Consider the following 5878-nt stretch of genomic DNA (forward strand, 5'->3'; position numbering starts at 1 on the left):
CTTTTCTCTACATAGTGCACTACTTTTGACCACATCTCATATGGCTCTGGTCAAAAGTAGTGAACTATATAGGGAATAGGGTGTCACTTAGGACGCAGCCAGAGACAGTCAGGAACCACTAGTCCCTGAGGGAGAGCAGGAGTAATTAAATGTTGATGATAGTTATTAGCCGTTTCCATAGGAACCTCTTTCCCCTCCTCGACGCTCTGATTTGCCATGTCGAGCGGGGATGATTTAGCATGAGGCACCGCCGCCGAGGTGAAGCCAGAGGGTAGAGACACCAGAGGTGTAAGTGCTCTCCTGAGTGACTGAGTCACATACAGGACTGATTCACTTTAATGTGAGTAAAACTGAATCACACAGAACAGAGACAAACACCCAGATATTTCAGCGCATTTACATTTTGTCAGACGCTCTCATCCAGAGTGATTTACAGTAGTGAATACATACATTTTCATACTGGTCCCCCGTGGGAATAGAACCCACAACCCTGGCGTTGCAAGCGCCATGCTCTACCAACTGAGCACCCCGACTATAACCTACTCCACACCATAACCTACTCCACACCATAACCTACTCCACACCATAACCTACTCCACACCATAACCTACGCCACACCATAACCTACTCCACACCATAACCTACTCCACACCATAACCTACTCCACAACATAACCTACTCCACACCATAACCTACTCCACACCATAACCTACTCCACACCATAACCTACTCCACAACAGAACTCCACACAACACAATACATTTAGGGCCTGAAATTGTCAATATATATATGCAGCTCAGATATGCCTTGAATCCGGAAACACTTAATCCCGGGGGAAATTAATATGAATGGATGAAAGTTTGTGTGTGTGTGTGTGTGAGCGCGCACTCGTGTGTGTTAGTGTGTACGCAGGTGCGTTGGCGTTTGCATGTGCGTGTGTGGTAATCTCCTAATCCAAACTGTGATATGAAAGGTGGATGCAGTCAAGCGACCTGGTTTAAATGTTTTTCTTTAATCTGAGACTGACAATAAAAGGAGAGAAAGAAAGGAAAACGAAAGTGAAGAGTTTAGGTGACAGCACAGGGCGGGGCATCCGCTTGTCCGGAAAGAACAGGGGGTATAGAGATTATGACATCGGAGGATGGGGTGTTACTTTTGATCCGGTTTTAGCGGTGACGTTATTGTAGGTAAGTAATAGGAAGGGGGGAAAGTTATGTCCGTCTTTTTTGAATGGCTTTGATGGGAGCTCTATGAACACAGTATCTCGTTCAAATATGCACGATCTGCACGTCTATCACGAATGCACATTATTGTGTAAAAAAACATGTCCTTCTCATATCTATGAAAAAAACATGGGATGACGAGATATCCCATTCTTTGAATAGCCAATGATAAACTAAAATTAGACTTTTTTTTTATAACACAGTGCAGGGTAGGCCTACGCATTTACGAAACTATATCAAAGTTGATGCTAACGTGTAGAGCTGTCCAGTGCTGAAATCTATTCCCGCGCATGTAGGAAATAAGAATGTCTGAATATAGGAATGATGTGTCCATATCTGATCTAATTTCGAGTCTTGCAAATCAAACCTCTCAGGATATCCAAACTGGCATGCCACATCGCCTACGGCCTAGTCAATAAAATATGTCACACAATTAGGATTTGCCTGTGCATCATTTACAGTTGATTGACATTATAGGCCAGAACAAGGCGTTACGTTAGCGGATTCATTGATCATTTTACAGTGTTTTTCTGAAAGACGGTGAACAGCAGAAAACAACAGGTTTTACAGGGCTCTACAAGGCGAGGAGTTCATGTCGTGACATAATACTGGTGAAAACAGGCAAGATTACTCTGCAGTTTATTTCGGGGCCTTAACTAGTGTATGAAGTCAGCTTCGTCGAAACGCTGCATGTTAAAAACAACAAAGACTCTTCGACTGGCCAACCTAAAAACCAACCAATCTAAAAGAAAAACGAGTCAAGTTCATGACAATTTGTCCTGTCAATGGAAAAGTGTTTTCGACCAATGAAAAAACTGTCAACGATTAAAATAAATACTCACCTTTTGAATGGCAATGTTGTTAGCTACTTGAAAAACAACGTTGACATCCTTTCCAAAATACAAAATAAAACACATCCTTAATGGTCTGTCCTCTCTCTACGAATTCCTTTATGCAGCCCGTTTCATTGTCTCACAACGTTCATTTTGAAACTTTTTGTCTTTGAATCCTAATATTCTTCCAATGTTCTGTTTTATTGCTTCCTCGCATCCCACTCAACTGCTCGCATTCGTTCTCTCTGTTGGACTCGCACTTGACTCAATAAGCGCTCGAACCCTGTGTATGTGAAGTGCGCACGGCACATCTCTCTGTCCCTAGCTAGCTGTGGGTGGGAGAGAGAGAGGGCGGGCGGGAGGGATGGAGCGCTTGTCACTTTGATTATGTCCCCGTTTACGTGGAGTTGTGTTCCTGAGAGTGTAGGTGTGCTTCCCTATTATTTTCCGCCCGCGCCACAGATTTTTATTAGACTGGCCTCCGGAGAAGAAAACAGGTTGCTATGCATTGCTCGGAATTTCAGTGAATTTGGATCAGTGTTCGGCTGTACATGCGAGCTGCCTGTCTTTGTGCGAGTTTGAAGCTGCATTATTGAAATGTGAATAGATTTTTAGGCCTAATAAAAAAGTTAATGACAGAAAGGTGGTTGATTAAATATTCCTTTTGTTGACAACTACAGACATCCTGTAATGTTAGAGTCGCATTTACAAATGCAGATTCTTAATTTGATCACTCTTTTTTTTGTGGCTGAGAATTTTCTTGCACCGTAGAAAATCCAGACGAGCTTCGTGATTTACATAAATCCACCGAACACCCACACTAACACACTGTTCTATTACAGTTTTTCTCGGTCGCTTTGGTGCATTTCTTAGATCAAAAGTGCAATTCTTGATTACTACTTGTACAAATTCCAAATCATCTAGTCACTTGTGCACATCATTAAAGCCATTTCTTATTCCTTTGAACAAATTGCAATTGATAATGTACACGTGTCAGCTTTTTTCCACATTATCAATTGCTCATGTCATGTTGATCAAAATATAGTAATGTTTCTCTGTTGAAAGTCTTACCCCTCAAAACATCTAGGCATTAGTTCCTTGCATAAGCCATTACATGCAAAATTGTTGAGCTATTTGTCATAAACTGTCAAGCATAGTTTTACACATTTCTATTAGACCTTTTGTACAAAAACGTGAATTGATGAATCGTGCAGGTGAAATTGACCCTCACTCATGAAGGAATGTATAAAGTGTTAGTTCAACCAACAATCAACCAGTTGTCTAAATTGCTTAAAGGTGCATCTCATGAAGAATCAATTGGCAAGCATATATAGACAGACCACAACACAGAGCTGCAATTTTCCAATAATGGATGGACCATGAAACGAACAGGGTCAACAGCCAAGAGGAGGAAGAAGAGGAGCAAGGATGCGTGGTGGAAGGTATAACAGAGGAAGAGGCAGAAGAGGACATAGGCGCATATCTGATGACATAAGGGCCACTGTTGTAGACCATGTTGTCAATCATGGCCTTACAATGGCTGAGGCGGGTCGAAGGGTACAGCCGAATATTGGGAGATCAACCGTGTCCTCAATAGTTAAAACGTTTCGAAGAGAGAACAGGTATGTCCACCAATGTACAGTTACTGTATATAAGCAGTATACTGTATACTTCCTACAATGTTTCATATTACAGTAGTCCACTTGTATTTCACAGCATACAGAAATATACCCTATACAGATACATACTGCACCTTACATGCACCCACCTGTATGTTTTACAGTAAAATGTGTGTTCGCATAGTTTTTGTCTATGTGAAAGTCTGCGATGCATCACTGCATTTTCCACCACATAGGACTGCAAGATTACCTCAAACCAGTGGCAGAGGACGCCTTTTCACACCTCAACAGGAGGAGGCTATTTGCATCATGGTCCGAGCAAACAATGCCACGAGACTCAGGGAAATACAAAGGACCGTTATAGAAGACAATGATGTCTTTGAAAACATCCATACGGTTAGCATCTCAACCATCGACAGGGTGCTGCATAGAAACCAGATGAGTATGAAACAGCTGTACCGTGTACCATTCCAAAGGAATGAGGACAGAGTTAAGGAGCTACGGTACCAGTATGTACAGGTAAAACATATATCTATGTAACTACTTTACAGCAACATTTTATAATGATACATAGTACAGTAAGCATAAACTGCACACATTTCCATTGCTGTGGAAGGATCATGCAATATATGTACATTTTATGTCACTCTTCCTTACCAAAACAAATTCAACTGTATGTTCTGGGATATAGCGTATAATGGAGTTGGAATCAAGTGAACCCTCTCACAACTTTGTATACGTGGATGAGGCTGGCTTCAACCTGACCAAATGCAGAAGGCGGGGTCGGAATATCATCGGTCACAGAGCTACTGTGGATTTGCCAGGCCAACGGGGAGGAAATATCACCATGTGTGCTGCTATTTCGGAGCATGGTGTCCTAACCCATATCCCCCTTATAGGGCCATACAACACCCAGCATCTACTCAACTATTTAGAGACTCTCTACAGGGCTCTCATCCCTGATGATGAGAGGGGTCTGTTTAGAGAGGATTTGCCAAAGTATGTGGTCATTTGTGATAATGTGGGTTTCCATCGATCAAACATCATAAGGCAATGGTTTGTGACACACCCGAGGCTGCTCGTAGAATTCCTCCCACCTTATTCACCATTCCTTAACCCAATTGAGGAGTTATTTTCAGCATGGAGCTGGAAGGTGTACGATCGTCAGCCACACACACAGATGACCCTGCTGGCTGCAATGGATGCAGCATGTGAGGACATCACAGTAGACGCCTGCAGAGGATGGATAAGGCATTCCAAAAGATTCTTTCCACGTTGCATTGGAAGAGAAAATATCCGGTGTGATGTGGATGAGAATATGTGGGTCGACAGACAGGAACGTCTGGATGTGTAGAGACAGCACAGTGCTGCGGGCAAAGTTGGGCCTTAGGGGTGTTTCTTTCTAATTTAGTTTTTTTTCCCTTTGTGCCCCTTGGGTTGTCCAGTCTCTGTCAATCAATAACCCACATACAGTAATATGTAAATAGTACTGTTGAAATTCATATATGCCATAGAAGTGCAGCTTTGTGCATTTTCAATACAGTAGCTGTCATCCAAACTGTAGCCTAAGTTTACATCAGGTAATACTGTCAAAGTACACAGTTACATTGACAACATGTCTAAACATTTTGACGACCTTGTTCGTGAACAATGACTCAATGACTTATCATTCTCATGACACTGACATGATCATTGGCATGAATATTTACTTTTGAGAGATGTACTAAGGATTTTTAGTGACTGACTAGCTTTAGAAACATATCTATTGTATATTTTTATATTTTTTTATATTTTTTTATTTTATTTCACCTTTATTTAACCAGGTAGGCTAGTTGAGAACAAGTTCTCATTTGCAACTGCGACCTGGCCAAGATAAAGCATAGCAGTGTGAACAGACAACACAGAGTTACACATGGAGTAAACAATTAACAAGTCAATAACACAGTAGAAAAAAATGGGCAGTCTATATACAATGTGTGCAAAAGGCATGAGGAGGTAGGCGAATAATACAATTTTGCAGATTAACACTGGAGTGATAAATGATCAGATGGTCATGTACAGGTAGAGATATTGGTGTGCAAAAGAGCAGAAAAGTAAATAAATAAAAAACAGTATATTGCAGTTTGTACAAATTGTTCTGAGAAATGCACTTATTATTTTGCACATGTTAGGGATGATGTGAAAAATGCACCAAAGCGACTGA

The 5878-nt window shown here is 41.4% G+C and overlaps 1 protein-coding gene across 1 annotated transcript in view; it reads right to left on the reverse strand.

Moving 5' to 3' along the window:
* Positions 1-2344, reverse strand: part of LOC118376605 (ATP-sensitive inward rectifier potassium channel 12-like) — a 9957-nt gene extending 7613 nt beyond the window's left edge. Inside the window, 1 exon segment of the mRNA XM_052506227.1 lies at positions 2066-2344. The gene's annotated coding sequence lies outside the window, so the exon portion shown is untranslated.
* Between the last annotated feature and the right edge of the window lie 3534 nt (positions 2345-5878).

Source organism: Oncorhynchus keta, unplaced genomic scaffold (assembly GCF_023373465.1).
Source record: "Oncorhynchus keta strain PuntledgeMale-10-30-2019 unplaced genomic scaffold, Oket_V2 Un_contig_25769_pilon_pilon, whole genome shotgun sequence".
NCBI classification, from domain to species: Eukaryota; Metazoa; Chordata; class Actinopteri; order Salmoniformes; family Salmonidae; genus Oncorhynchus; species Oncorhynchus keta.